This window comes from Sciurus carolinensis, chromosome 5, assembly GCF_902686445.1.
Source record: "Sciurus carolinensis chromosome 5, mSciCar1.2, whole genome shotgun sequence".
Classification (NCBI taxonomy): Eukaryota; Metazoa; Chordata; class Mammalia; order Rodentia; family Sciuridae; genus Sciurus; species Sciurus carolinensis.
The window spans coordinates 44,344,289-44,360,603 of NC_062217.1; the positions used below are offsets into that span (position 1 = coordinate 44,344,289).

Here is a 16,315-nt window from a genome sequence, read left to right on the forward strand (position 1 = left end):
CCTAAAATACATTACTAAACTAGCATTTTTTCAGTTAGATTGGAAATAATGTGCTACTGAATTTTACTGAATAAAATTTTATCTGAAGCTGACTGGCTAGAAAAGTCATGAAATCTTTCATGTTCCTACATTGCTTTAAGATTTACTTGATTTTTTTTTTTTTAAGGGAATGTTCTTTTCACAAATGTGTCAGTCTGTGACTAACTTTGATCCAAATATCATAGAAGTTATGAAAAGACTATTCATTTTCACTGTGGAATTTTGAGCAAGCGTGCAAGATATTTAATTATTTTAGTATTAGTTGGAGATTTTTGAGATTGCAATTCCATCAAACCAATTGAAGCATTTATATTATATACATTTATTTGTGGAGTTCACTTTGAAACAACCAAGCAATTAATTTAAGAAAAAGAAAACAAAGACCCAATGTTTGAGGTTTTCTTTCTTCTTTTTTCTTTTTTTTAGTTTAAAAAAGTTGTAAAGACATGGTTAATTGAAACAAGTTAAAAATCTTGTCTTTCAAAATTTTAATTCTTTCTGATAGTCATAATTAGTCTTGTTACTAACCAAATATAACCAAATATATTGTACTTTAAAAGATATTTCCCTAATAGTTCTCTTAGAGTTATTGTTCAGTCTTCAGTTTTATCTTTATCATTCTGATTCTCATCATAATTTTAAATATTTACTCCAATTATTAATATTTAATAAATCAAAAGTGCCTGTAGAAACAGGTAGTTCGTATAAATGCTAAATTTAGAAAAATGAAAGACAAGGGTGACACATACAAGTGAAAACCACAAATTGTGATTTCAGACCTCTCATAATTTTGTTAAATACCATTTGTGATCTCTTGCTTTGACTTTCTTCTCTTTCCCTACTGTTGATAGGGCAATGATAGGGATTTCCCAAACCTGATGTTCCATACCAAGTCAAAGGATGCTGCTTAAAACTAGGTTTTTTGCTGTAGGGATATACTCCTGGTTTAAGATATGAGCACAGAATTATTTTCTAGATGGTAACTGAGATATAGATTAATTAGGGGCGAGTTATGTAGAAAAGTTTTGGAATTCTTGAAAGGGACAAGAAGAAATGTGAAATATTGGCCTAAAGTAACAAGTTGTTTTCAGAATGTACTTATTTTGAATTTACTATGTATTTGAGGTTTTGTTAGTTGACATCAAAGTTGAATCATCAAACCTGGAAAACTTTTGATTCAAATTCTATGAAATCAGTGTTTCACCCTTAAAAACCTATAAGGTCAGACAGGATTTTTTAAAGTGTGTGTGTTTGTGTGTGTGTGTGTGTGCCTTTTTTATTATGTTATTCTAGATAATTTATTTTGTCACTGTAGTTTGGAGAAACAAGTGTTATTTAAATTTGCCCTTGGAAGAGGATTTGAGGGAACAGATACCTACAAGAGAAAAAAAATCAATCTTCAAAAAATTTAGTTTTACCTATCTTTTTCAGGTTAGCTTCTGTGTCACTGGCATCTTTTAGGCTTGGTCATTGTCAGTCAGTCACGGGATAAAAGGGTACATTATCATTTCAGTATTCTAATGCTAACTGTAAATTTTTGGTGGTAGAACAAATGAGAGTGGTTATTCTCTAATCATCTTTTGTAATAATACCCTAACATTTTAGATGTTAAAATGTTTTAGTAGACATGTAGAAAGTGCTTTCAGCTGGCTACTGTAGACTATAAAGATTAGAAAAATGAATCAAGGCATTAAGATTATATATCTTATTTTCAAAATATTATTATTATTATTATTATCTTGTACTGGGAATTGACTGCAGGGGCACTCTACCACTGAGCGACATCTCCATCCCTTTTTATTTTTTGTTTTAAGACAGGATCTCACTAAATTGTTGAGACTGGCCTCAAACTTGGGATCCTCCTTCCTCAGCCTCCCAAGTCACCAGGATTACATGCTTGTACGAACACCTGATCTTCAAAAAAATCATTCACATTGAAAAGCTCTTGACCTCTCTTAGCCTTTAATGTGAACCCATCTTCATAAGAATGGGAAAATATAGTTACTTCACTCTGATATATAGTATTTTGTGTTTTGTGATTGTTAGTGTAGCCTCTTATGTGAAATTGATCAAACCTGTTCACCCTTCAAGACTCATCTCAGATGTTTTCTCTGAAGGATTCTTTTTCCCCAGGAGATGTTGTTTCCTTAGCACTTTTTAAATGTTCCTCTATTTAAACTCTATATACATTTGATTATAATTATGTTTACCAGTCTTTCCCATAAGAGTAGTTCCTTAAGGGCAGGCACTAAATATTTTTTGGACAAATTAATGAGCAGACCTTTCTCTGCTTTTTTTAAAATCATGATTTAAAGTTTATATTGTCTGTCATCTTAAGCACAGCTGTTAGAGATGTAGTGTATAATAATTTATGCAGTATGGATTGAAATGATGACTCCCTAACCCCTTCATTATTCTTTGAGGTGAGTTGATGTCTATCTTCTAAATACAGTACTCATTTTATTGTAGGTCCTCAAATATTTATTGAAAAGGAATGAGTGTTTTCTTATCCATAAAATAAGGGTAATATGCATTTTGCTTACATAGCATCAGTTAAAACCCTTTGTTTAAAGTTTTTTTTTTTTTTGAAGGTGTATATTTGCAATTTAAACAATGAAATAGTTTACATGGTTATTCAAAATAAATAAATGAAAAAGCTTCCTGCTCCCTTGCTTCCCAAATTTTCTTTCCTGGAAGCACTTTTACCTCTTTTAGATGATGATTGTGTTTTACCTCCTAGTCTCCAATATGCTGGTCTAGTAGATGTGCAACATAGCTTGATGGTTAGGAGCATGGAGACTCTGGAATTAGACCTTCTAGGTTTGATCCTTCCTGTCATTGACTAGTTTTATGTAACTTTGGGTCTCTTAAGCTCCCTGTGGCTCCGTTTTCTCATTTTTTAAAATAGTATATCTCATAGGACTGTTATAAGAATTAAATGAATTTGTAAAACCCTTAGAATTTTTTCTGACTTACAGTGCCCTAAATAAGTGTTTGTTAAATTAAATACTCCTTGCTTTGCTTTTGACTCTATTAACTTCTTGGATAGAAAATGAAGATATGCCCAGTTGGTAATCCTTATCAGTGCTGCTTCCTTCCAATAGGTACACGAATCTTGGTTCTTCATTATTCTTGTAAAAGATGATTACTTTTCTTATCGAGAAAATGTCCTGTGGTTGCCTCCCTCCTTCTGCCCATTCTCAGCTATCTTATGTAGAAATGTTGGGGAGGTCTTCCCTCCCAAGTTTTCATTTATCTGTATAGTCCTTTTTCTCCAAGTTGCTCCACACCCCCATTTTTGTATGTTTTGGGCTCTACCTTGATAGAGATCTTCCTCAAACATCTGGTGTGTGCTTGCACTTAAGTGTAAGAGGACCTTAGAAATTTTCCATGCAGCTTGACTGTTAGCTTTAAACTACAGTGAAATGGCTGGAGGCAATTGCCTCTCCCCACTTAGTTTTTCTCTATATTTATCACTAATTCTACATTTTATTAGGTGTCTTAATGTTGACATCAGGTATTATTACCAGTTTTATCTTCCTGAGGAAGTCTTTCTCATAACCTCCATTCTGGACTGATTGCTTTCTGGGCTTGGTTTACCACACTTGTAGGATTCCCTTCACTTTCTCCTGAGTTGGATCCCTGTCTTCCAGTGATGAGTGTTCTCTTCTTTCTTGATTTACTTGTTGTTTTAAAATGGCTTCTGTGTATTCTGACACTTGTTCAGTTCTTTGGTTAGATAAAGAGTACAGGTGGGGAAATTGTCTTCCAGTTTTATACTGTTACTTTCCAAAACCATTTTGATTTCTCATATTTTATGTGACCTGTATGTTTGATTTTTGTTTCTCCTTTCTTTCTCTACCCTTATTTTTAAAAATCTGAAAGCTCCTAAATCCTTGTTGTTCAGAAATTTTACCATGATGGGTCTTTTCACAGGTCTGTTTTCATTCATGGTTTTGAGTATTTGGTGTGTGTTCTTTCAGTATGAAAACATCATTTAGCCCTGGGAGGACTTCTTGTTGAGAATTGTTGATTACTTTCCATTTTTCCATCCCAAACTTATTTGTACAATGGACCTTTTTGACTAGTCTTTAAATTTTCTAAACTATTTTCTGTCTTTTTCTTTATTTCTATTGAGTTCTCATTTTTCTTATCATATAATTTCCAAGAGCTTTTTTTGTTGGTGGTGGTCTTTGCTCCTTTTCGTGTATTGTTCTAGTTTAATAATGATAGTAATTTTCTCTTAGCTCTCTGAAAATATAAATGTTAGTTTTTTTGTTTTTAGTTTTCTGTGTGGTCTGTTTTCTCCAGATTTTCTTTTTCTTTTTGGCTTTGATCTTTATCTTCATGTTATAATCTTCGGATAGCTGGTAATTGTGTGTAAGAATGAAGAATTAAAATACTGATTAGAAATTCTTAGGCTTGTCAGTTGTTGACTTCACTCTATGGTAACCTGACTGGGCTATTTGGTTGGGAGCTCGTGATATCATGCATACATTTCCTCCTGATTGATTCGGTTGATGTATGAAGACTTTCCTGATCTTGCCTGGAAGTGAAGGCCTGTCTTAAGCATTTTTGGTGGTGGTAGAGGGAGGGGTTGAAGGGGAAATGTAGTGAAAGGTCTTGGGGAGTCTTAGTATCCCCAGATATGTTTCTTCACTTAACCTTCTTTTCATTACAATCTTCTATCTTGGTCAGGTTTTCTTAGCCCTGAGATCTTGTGTTTTATTTAGACAATATACTTTGGTCGGTTTTTTATTTATTTATTTATTTATTTATTTGAGTTGGGAGAAGTAATTGGGATCTGTGGGACTGGTTACAATCTTCCTTATTTTAGGACCCCTTCCCCTCCACATCCCATTTCCTGTGAATGTGGTACTGCCAATTCTTGAGCCTTTTGTGGATATTGCAGTTTAAATTGAGTTTGTTCTTGGCTTTCTCCACTGTTTGCTAAAGATTTGATTTTCTGGTGTTTGCTAAGTCATTTGTCACTCAACCATCTGTTTTCCAGCTTCCAAATTTTTGTTACTATTGCCCCCCCTCCTTTAAAAGCTCCTTTTCTGTTTTAGTGAAGCTTTTGGGGGGAAGCAGTGAAAAAAAAAAAAAAGAGATGTGTGTTTACTCTCGTTACACATCCATTTCAATGGTAGAATACTGTGCTATTAAATGTAAATAATAATCTAATGAAGCCATTGCACTAAGATATGATCTGTAATGAGTAGCATACATGAATTTTAACAGTGGAATTGCTAGGCTTAAATCCATCATTAATAAGGATAGTGTATAACTCAGTATTTCTAGTCATACATGTGATTAACAATGTTAGATCAGTAAATATTTATTACATTGAAACACTCAACCTTGTAAATTAATTTTTTTTTTGTATTTTATTGGTGAATAAAGTGAAATTTACTGAGTTTATTAGTGAGGTCAAATGAGTTGTCTAAGGTTGAATACATAGCAATAAAGCAGAGCTAGGGTTCAGAGCCATCTTTCCAATTCAAAATCTAGTGCCATTTCTACAACTACTTATAAATCCAACAAGACTATTGCCCAGAAATAATATTAGAGTAGTTGAAAACTTGAAAAAAGGACAGGCTTGATTGCTTTGTATAAATGATGGAATTGTCACAGGACATAACATTTTCTTGTAAACCCTTGGTCAGAAAAAAGTTGGTGGGTAAAGTTATCACAGCCTGCAATAGACATTAAAATGTGGAGTTAATTTGGACATGTTTTTTTCTTTTGAAATTTGTATGGAAATTGTCCTGTTAGGAAAATCATTTAAATTTCCTAGTAATTTAAATTCTTTTTTTTTTTTTTTTTTTGGTAACAATGGCTTCAGACTTTCAAAACAAGTAGGTGTTATTTTTTGTTTAGAAGGTTTAAAAATATGAAACTGGAAAGCATAATCTGTTCTGATGCTGTAATATCAGAACCCTGGTGGATGGTTTTTTTCTGTGTTACTATTGTTAAGGTTGAGTATGTCATGGTAAAAATATGTTTCAATGGCTTGTTAAAACAGAGCTGTATGAGGGGAAATATTGAAAGCATCTTTACACTATTTTAAAAGGTTAATTCATACTGAGTTTGAGAGTCTAAATTGACCTGTTTCCTAGACTCACAAGTGGTTGAATGCCTTTCCCTCCACCATTTCTTCTTTTCCTGTTAGTTTGACCTAGAACTCTTGATTTTTCAGTAGAGTCATTAGGCCTAGTTGACTTTAGTTCCTCCTTGAAAATTCTTTCACTTTCTGTAATACTCTTCTTTGTCCCCCCCCCCTTTTTGCCACTTCTCTTTAGTCTCTCTTTCAGCTTCTCTCTCACACTCTATTAGTTTCTTTGAATGTTTGAGTCCTCTTCCCACTTACTATCTTTTCCATGTGGACTCCTGAATGCATACCATTAGTCCAGCCTTTTCTTTTTATCCTTAAATTTATGTAGTCATCTGTTTTTTAAATGTCTCAGCATTCTCCTTGTCCTCTCACTCTCAGTTAGTGAACTTATCCCTTCATTACCTAACCCATTACATTTTCTACTTTAGTTGTCTTTATTGCGTGTGCACTCCCCCCCCCCCGCCCCCCACCCCGTCTTTTTTTCCATTTTATGTTGAGACAGGGTCTTGTGTTGTTCAGTTTGGCCTGGAACTTGCCTCAGTCTCTGGTGTAGCTGGGATTACAGTCTTCTGCTGATGCACTGAACCAGTTGTCTTGATTTTGAACATCTGTTCTTCACTTTAGAAACCTGAGAGTGTTTCTTCAAAAGTACTTTACATCAACTTCCATATCCTGATCATTTCTTCAAATTCATCTTGAATTTACCTTTATCCCCATCCCTACTGCCACAACTCTAGACTAAGATAATACTAGCTCTCACTTAAAGTACTGCATGCAAATATTTGTGCAATAATTTTCTCAAAAAGTCTTCTGCATACATTTTGCCTTTTTCTAACATGGCATTAGAAACGTTATAGTAATATAGTATGTTGCAGTCAGAATGTTTAATTGGGAGATTGAATCCAGGGGTGCTTTACCACGGAACTATCCCCAGCTTTTTTTTTATATTCTGAGACAGCATCTTGCTAAGTTCCTTGGACTGCCCTCAGCCTCCTGAATCACTAGTATAGTTAGATGTGTGCCACCACACCTGGCTCAGAATAGTATGTGTGAAGTGGAAATCTCTTCATGTAACTCACTTGCCCAAGTCCCCTTGAAGGCTTGCTATTTATTTTAAGGCAATTATTTTCTATCTTTGTTTATTTCTGGCCTCATATTATGCTACTTTTCTCCATTCTATAGTTCAGTTGCACTTGACCTTTTTTCAGAAAGCTACTCACCTTGCCTGCTCCTCTAGATCTTTATACATGCTGTTCTTTAGCCAGAACATTTGTTGGCTTATGCCATCTCCCCTCCATTCATGCTTAAAGCTTAACTGTCACTTTTTGAGAGGACCTGCACATAGCAATCCAAACTTAGGTTCATATTAAAAGTGCCTTGTTCTTTTGTTTTGTAATGCTTATTACGGTTTGTAATTAGTTTTTGCTTTTTGTGATATCTGATTATTTTAAACTTCATGAATTGGGGCGTTTGGAGGTCCAAAGCCTATCCGAGTGCTTAACCGATAGTAGATACTCAGCAAAACTCTGGTTAATGAAGAAAATTTATTGTTAATATTGGCATAAGAAAAGTAAGGGAAACATCCTTTTAAAAAGATTATCAATGGTCTTTTGAAAGATGAGTTTTTTATAAATGATCCTATGATACCATCATTTTCTCCTTTAATAGAGATACATTTATTTTTTGCTGTTGGCTATTTTTAACAAGCATTTTGTTTTATGTTTGTTTTGTATTTATTTATGCTTATGCCAATACAAATTCTGTAACTTGAATGAAATTAGAAATTCTCCATTTATTTTAAGATTGGAATTAGTAATCTTTCTGCTTTGTACATAGCCACATAATGATTCTTTTTTTCATTACTATTTGTATTTATTAATATATTCTAAACATACAATGATTTGTAAATAAGTCTTACCTTGGAAGTCCTTTGCTGCAGTTTCAGCTGTTAAAAATAATGTTAAAATTTATTTAAAAAATTTTAACTTGTAAGATACAACTGTGTTAAAAATTTTATTAAACGTTTAGTAAATATTGAGTAATTCAAATTTTTTTGTAATCTGTTTTACTTATGGTTATTTTAGTAACTTGTTAAAGCAGTAAGTTAAGGATTTTACAAAGGTAGAGGTAAAGGTTTGACAGTGATCAGAATAACCACTAAACTTTATTGTCTTTGGGTACTAAATGAAAATAAGCATTAACAGAGAGGGCCTTCACTTTTAAGATTGAAATAGTTAAAATAGAAAGGAAATTATATTGTCATGCAGTTATCATCAGAGGCTAGTTCTGAGAGTCTGAAGCTTTTCCCACCTTTTTGTGGACATAATAGGGTTAAACCAGATAGCCTGTTATAAAAATAAAATAGTTGATTAGAGAGGTTTACTATGATTTGATTTTTAAGTCTTAATTTTAGATCATGGTGCATGGTACTGGCCTCATCCATGGAACCAATAGAGTAAAGGGTTCCTCTGAACTTCATGTAGTTAAGACAGATGAGATAGCATCTTCTTTTTCTAGGCTTCCCAGATTATTTTTATAATATCAGCTGACTACTTAGGTTGAGAAACTTTTGATGTCCTGTGTACATTCCTGTGTATTCTTTTTTGAGTGAATTATAAATAACTTGATTCATAAAATTGCTTATTGTTGATAAAACTTAATTCTCTCTCACCTCATCTAGTTATCTGATTCCTCTGGCTACTAGACTTTGCGTATATTCACATTGGTAACATAGCATATTGATTAGTTAGGTATGCTTCAAAGGTATAAATATGTGGTTGAAATTCTCTCTCTCTCTCTCTCTCTATATATATATATATATATATACACACACACACACACACACACACACATACACATATGTAATTTCCCCTATGTATATTTTAGTTCTGATAGTATTAACAATAGTTTTGCATGAATTCTTTGGATTGTTTTTAACAAAGCATTTTTTTTAATTTATTTTTTTGTAGTGGTAGATGGACAGAATAACCTTATTTTGTTTTTTTCTTTGTGGTGCTGAGGATCAGACCCAGTGCTTAGGTAAGCACTCTACCACTGAGCTATAGCCCCAGCCCTTAACAAAGCATTTTGAAATAGATTATGTTTTTGTGCCCAGCAGTCTTGAAGTTGATAGGATATTTTTGTTCAAGTTTGACCGAGGAAGAAACTGAGACTCAGGTTTGTTTATTCAGTCTATAATTAAATGACAAGATCCTACTACGTGTTTTGTGCTGTTTTGTTTGTAGACTATAACAATTTAGCAATAGTAAAAGTAGTAGGAATAGTGATAATAAAGAATAAAATAGTTCAAAATCTCATTGCTTACTATTCTCCAAATTGTTCTAAGCATGTTACATATATTAACTTATTTAATTTTCAGAGCATCCTTATGAATTGTACCATTCATTATTATCACCATTTTTACAGGTGAGGAAACTGAGGATAGAGAGATTAAGCATCTTATTCAAGGTCACATGGCTGTTAAGTAGGAGCTGGGATTTAAATCCGGGCAATCTGGTTCCAGAGTCTCATAATGACTTTGCTCTTTTGCCTCTGTAGCATGTGATCAGAACCAGGATGTTCTCTTTCCTCAAGTCAGTTTAAGTGCTCTGGGAAGCACTGGGAAGTGCAGTGGTGACTTAGACTATTCTCTGTTGGTAGAATACCTGACACTGGGTAATTAATAAAGAGAAGAGGTTTATTTTGTTTCATGGGCCAGAAGACTGGGAAATCTAAGATCAGCAACTGCATCTGTGAGGTCCTGGTGCTGCTTCAACTCATGGTGGAAAGCAAGGCAAGCAGGTAGAAGTCGGAAGAGGTAAAAAACAGGAGGGGGAGCTTCACTTTGTAACAACCCATTCTTGTGATAATTAACCCAGTGAGCGGTAAGAGACTTAACCCAACCCAGAGATAAGGGCACTAATCTTTCTTAATGATCTGATCACTTCTTAAAGTTTCTGCTTCACAATACTGTCACAGTGGCCATCAGATTTCAGCATGAGTTTTGAAGGGGAAAAACCTATTCAAACTGTAGCATGTAGAAGTCATTATATTCTCAAAATACTTCTTATTTAGATTTTGGAGTTCAGAAGGTGATGCTACTCTTATTCCTATACTCAAGTATATAAACTCACAAGAACGTGACCTTACCTGCTATATAATATGGCACCTATTTACATATCATTTTCCTTTTATTAGGTATTATAAGTAAGCTAGACATGATTTGGAGTGTCCAGGGGGAGGTGTATGTGGGCTGAAGGCAAATACTCAGGTCTTGGTATCTGCAAGGTCCTGTAACCCCTATGGACACTGTGGGTGTAAACAGATTGTCATTGCCAGTCTTTTCTAGGAAGGGGAAAAGGGGAGGTGTTACTTCTTCCTATCCACTAGGGACTCCTAGATCTACCAAAAAGGAAGTGGTGTAGACCTCAAATTATTTGAAATGTGGCAGTATTAAATTATCATAAAATGTAAGTTATATGATGATTTTATTGATACTTAAAGTGCCACAAAACTTTTAGTCCTTTCACTGTCATTTTGAAAACATAAGGATCTATATGAACATATCTTAAGTGTATGTAAGCTGCTTTAAATATTTTAAGGAATGATGGGATAGAAATTCAATACATGGGAAAAGTACGACAAGTAGAGAGTGATATGTTAGGAGAGATACTAGTAAAGCAGTATTGAGAGAAAGTGTAGGATCACATGCTTAAGGAGGAGACATTTGAGAGTAGTTTGATAGCACTGAGGGATTAGTAAATTATTGTAGTGAGAAAACCAAATATATAAGCAGAGTTTATAGGAAAGAATATAAGACATCATCTAAGTTGGTGGGAGATGGCATTTTTATAAGGCTAACTTTGAAGAGCCTTATGTAGTTTTGTGGTAGAGCACTTGGTCAGCATGCATAAGGCTGTGGGTTCAGTTCTCAGCACTGGTGGGGAAAGGGAGGGAAAACAAAAGATTGAGAGGTTTGGACTTTATTGGACATGGAATCATGGAATGGAGGTTGGTTCCTTTGTTTTTGTGCTTTGTAACGGCCTGAGCAGTGCTGTGTTTTAGGAAAATTCTGACTTGGAATGCCTAGTTTGCTTCCTTTCTGAAATGGAGAATGGGATATGAGAAACTCAGTAAATTCTTTTTCCTCAGTGATGGAATTCACTTTGTTGTTGCAATCTGAGATAATGGTTTGAATTAGTGACCTTGACTTCATCAGGGAAGGTAAAGGGTAAGGAACCAGTTCTTACATGGTAACATTACTTAACACTGTTAACCTAATCATTTGGAACATGACTGTGGAAAGTAAGGGTTTCAGAAACTGCTTAAGGGGGTAGGGATGTAGCTTAGTGGTAGAGTGCTGGTCTAGGATGGGTGAGGTCCTTGGTTCAGTCCCTAGCTAGCACTGCAAAAAAGGAAAATAAAACTGCTTGAAATTGCTATCATAAAATAAAGCGGTGTGGAACATCCCCCCCCCACCATTTTGCATAGCATTTCTGATCCTTTTCTGAACTTCTTCCCTCTCTTTTTTAACAGTTGTCTTATATTTGCTAGCTTTATCATCTTAGATGAAAGTAGGGAGGGAAAAGAAATGGAATTCTGAGGTACTTCAGGTGACATCAAGAAACTAGTAGTATAGTCTGACATGAAGGTAGTTATTAGACATTTTAAGGACACTTCAAATAACTATATGTTACTGAATGCTTACTAGTTGAAAGTTAGGTGACATTTGGTTTATTCTTTGTAGGATGTATGGATATCAAAAATGAGTTCCATAGCTGGGGTTGTGGCTCAGTGGTAAAGTGCTTGCCTGGTGCACATGAGGCACTAGGTTCGATCCTCAGCACCACCTAACAATAAAATAAAGGACTTGTGTCTACCTACAACTAAAAAATATATATTAAAAATAATAAATTCCAATAATGTTAATTACTAAGCCATGCCTAAGTATGAAGAAACTGTTTTAGTTGTATCTTCCTCCACAGTAGCATTTAAGGGGATGAATCACTTTACTTGTCTGTATTGTGTTTTTCCCATTCTAAATATGGGAAATACTTCACATTTTCCTAGCTTTTAGGGTAGTAAGGTTGTTCCATAAGATATTTATAATATGTATTATAAATAAAAACTAGATTTCTACATGTAAAAATTACAAAGAATATTTGTAGTAATATTCAGTAGTAAAATTAGACATCCCTAATAGGTGCAATGATTTAAATATTTATTCCTTTTGAGATGCGGTCTTCCTTTGTTGCCCAACCTGACCTCAAATTCATAATATTCCTATCCTAGCTTCCTGAGTTGCTGGGATTACATGTGTGTGACGCTGTACCCAGCTCTAGTTTTAAATAATTATTAATCATGATTTTTACTTTTAGTTAAGTTACTGATGAATAGATAGATGACTTATCATTTATTACCTATTCTGCATAGGATTTTTTAGTTTCCGATGTAGATATTTTGTTATTTTTTTTTTCTTTGAAATTGCCATTTTCAACACATTAAATCAAATACTGTATCAGGAGGAACTGATTTCTCTCATGTTCTTAATCCTTTTTCAAGAATTGAACAACTCATTTTCTTTTGTAAGGAAGTTTTCATTTATGCTTAATACTACATTAATTTCTTTTTTTTTTTATAATTTTTGTTATGGTGTTTTTGACAGTTACAGCTATTCTCTTTTTGTTGTGGAAATAGTCTCATGTTTTACAGGGACTGTTGCTTTTTGAAGATGGTGTTCAGCTACCCACGTCATGGTATATTTATTTTAAAAAATATGCTGCTTTGTAAGTTATCTTTTTTTCATTTGATTTTTTTTCTCTTTGAATGTCTTCCTATGGATACCGGGTGATGAGGTATGTGAGTTAACAGAATTCCTGGTTTTGCTTGTTACAGTGCTGTGCACTGCTCAGGTGCTGCTAACCCATCCACTGACTCTTTCCTTTTCCTCTTTTAACAGATGGGTCTTTTTTTTTTTTTTTTTTTTTTTTTTGGCATAAGGGTGGGGGAGCTTTAGTTCAAGTGTAGTGCCATATCTTATCTCTTGTTGCTCTAGTTTTTGTAGAATCTTGAAGTAATGGATTGACTGATTCCCAAGCTGTTCCTCTCCATTGTGTATTTTCTTTCATGGGAATCCACCAAATATCAGTTATTCTCTAAGATGACAGCAGAATGGGTATGTTTGTTCAACTGGTATGTTCTGTTATTAGGAATTGGATGAATTTTGAGGTTCTAGGCAGAAAGGGTGGGTCCACAATGAAGAGATGGTGATGAGAATTTTTAATATACCATACTGGTTTTCTACTTCCATCTACTTCCATGGATCTCATAATAATAAAAGCCCATTTCACATACTGATTTTTTAGGAATACATTTAATGCTTATTGAAGTTATTATAATATTTGAATTAGCAACCAGTTTGGCTCCTTTCTTTTGTAAATTTATATTAAGATGTAATAAATTCGTAGGGGACCTGAGATGCATAAGAGAGGGGATGCTTCTAAGATTTCTTTTACAGTATTAAAGTGAAGTTAAGATGCCTTGATCACATAATTACCAAGTGGAGCTGGTTAGTATTTCATTAGGCAGTTTGAGTCTGAAGCTTGCACTCTTAAGCGTCTTTTGGAGATTTCCCATGTCCTTACCCTATGAGTGTGGAGGCATTTTGACCCTGTAGACTTCAGTAGTTCCTTGGTGTGCTACTATTTTTATAGAGTTCTATGGTGATTGATGTTTCTGATGATGATTTCTTAATCTCAATTGTAATTTGTTAGTATATTTCTAATCAGTTTCTACTCCAGATGGTTACAGTTTCCAAATTTATTAAGTGTAAACTTTAACTTTGGAAAATTTGCTTAAGTAGAATCAAGTTTCAGAAGAATAGATAGCTATAGAGTCCCAAAGTTTTATGACACAAACATTCAATAAATCAGTTTAGTAGCTTTCTCTTGGTCTCAGTTTTTACCATAAGCTGTCCATACTTAAGATATTTTCTTTAAGCTTAAAGTTGTCAAATTACATTAAAATATTTTAAAAAGCAGAAACCTCCCTTTAATTAGTTGAATCATAATAGCACATTTTATGACTCAGATCTTTAATTTTGAGTTGTTACAGCTTATATTCATATCACATGCTTGTTACTGGAACAAGAAAGTGCTAATTTATATGAATGCTTTAATGTTCAGTTGAAAAATAGGATTTATCTTGACTTTTTGCTCATTATCCTGGAAAGGTAAATTTATTATTATTTTTTGTCTAAGATAATTGCATTGGTATTTTAGTGCAATTAAATTTTTATAGTAGAGCTCCTTCCCTTCATTTTCATTGTTTTTCCTGATTCATTTATAAACACTAGTTATTGAAAGAAGCAATTGGAATTTTTTTTTTTGCACTATAGTTAACAGTAAAGATCTGTCTTAAAAGTTATAGTAGCTTGGTTTATCATTTAATAGTAACATAGTATATCTTATTTACATGTTTCATAATTTTTATTTTCCCCTAATATGAAATAGCCAAAAGCTACTGAAAGCCAGTAATTTTTTTTTTTACCTATAAGACAAGTTGATTGCATTTCCAAACATGTATTTATTAGTTATATTTTTGACAACTTAAAATTGCTATTCTCCCCAATACATTGGCAGTTACAGAAAAGTGAGAACGTTTTAACTGTGTTTCCTTTTGCCAAGTGGACAGGCTAAGACTCATTTTGGCTTGTTTTCTTTATTTAGAGATTCAGTAATCTTTCTGGTTGTACTTGGATTCTTGGTCCATGAGGATCATCTACAAGTGGCTTATTAGAAGTTGATTAAATATGTAAAAACAAAAGCTTTTAACAGGTGGACACCTTGGTCTAAGAAAAACAAATTGTGCTGTATTCAAGCTTATGAATGTGGAACTTAAATACCATTAGTCTCTGTGAAAGGTTGAACATCTGAGTAGTACAGAAAACCTAAGAGAAGTAGAAAGGGAGTAGAAGATCTTAAAAGGTGCAGAAAGGAGTGAACTGATGATTTGATAAACAGTTGGTACAATCCACCAGGGAACACTGTGCCCTAATTGCCTACATCTATAAATTTATCAATATAAATTGTTTTAGCAAAAGCATCTGCATTTTTCTGTTACTGTGATGGTGTATTTATTTCATATATTTTTATTGAATGAATGTTATATACCCAGCACTTAACCAGAGGTACTAAGGATACCCACCCCAAAAAAAGAGAGAGAGTTAGTTTGACCTTCAAAAGTTTTATTAAGTACCTGGAAGAAACATCATTTAAGATCTTGGTATGTCTTCTGAATAATCCAAATCAAGTTGTATCATTCACAGTTTTTACTCTGTATATATGGCATACATAATAGCTTTTCTATTCAGATTAGTTGATTGAACCAAGCTGTAGATTAATGAGTATAGCACATAATGAGGTAGAATTTAATGAGCATTAGCCTTGCTGTCAGACCTGGTATAATCTTGTTTCTTCTACCTCTTCATTGTATGGCTTTTGTAAATGAGTTAAAATTTCTCGCCCAGTTTCCTTACCTGTTATGTGGGAGTACTAGCTGCCGTTGCACTGTTTGGGAGGATCAAGGGACAGAAGGTGTGTAATGCATTTAATTCAGTTGTTCTTGGTAGCTCCTGTAAATGGTATGGTTACTCTTACTGTGCTAAAGAAGAGTGGTTCCTTTCTTCAGCACCATAAATTAAAATGGAAAGATTGCCTGCATGTCCAAAGACTATAGCCTCCTAAACCAGTGATTCTGTGACTTTGTGACATTTTTAGTATAGCCTTTCTTAGCTGGAATTCCATAAGATACTTAATCTGTATAGAAAAAGAGTGGCTACTTTCTCACTTAAAAATAGATATATCTAGGACCATCATTCTAGATGCATAAAAGGAAAGTGAATTCATCATATACAATGGAGGCATTAGGAATTCTTTTGCCAAATTCTTTGCTGCTAGGGCTATATTATATCTATTTGAAAATTATTTTGAAATTTCTAAATTCATAAAAACAGAAGTTGTATACCTTTCCCTTTTTCTTAATGGGGAAAAGGGGACAGTTTGTTAATGTTCCAGAATAGAACCATTGCCTGAATCAAGTGATTTTCAAACTTTTTCATTCTAAAGATTGTTTTAGATGGGCATAATGCCTTGAAGACCATCT

General features: G+C 33.8%; 1 protein-coding gene across 1 annotated transcript in view; it reads left to right on the forward strand.

The window, feature by feature from the left end:
- Window positions 1-16,315, forward strand: part of Tsc22d1 (TSC22 domain family member 1) — a 112,156-nt gene that overhangs the window by 4,690 nt on the left and 91,151 nt on the right.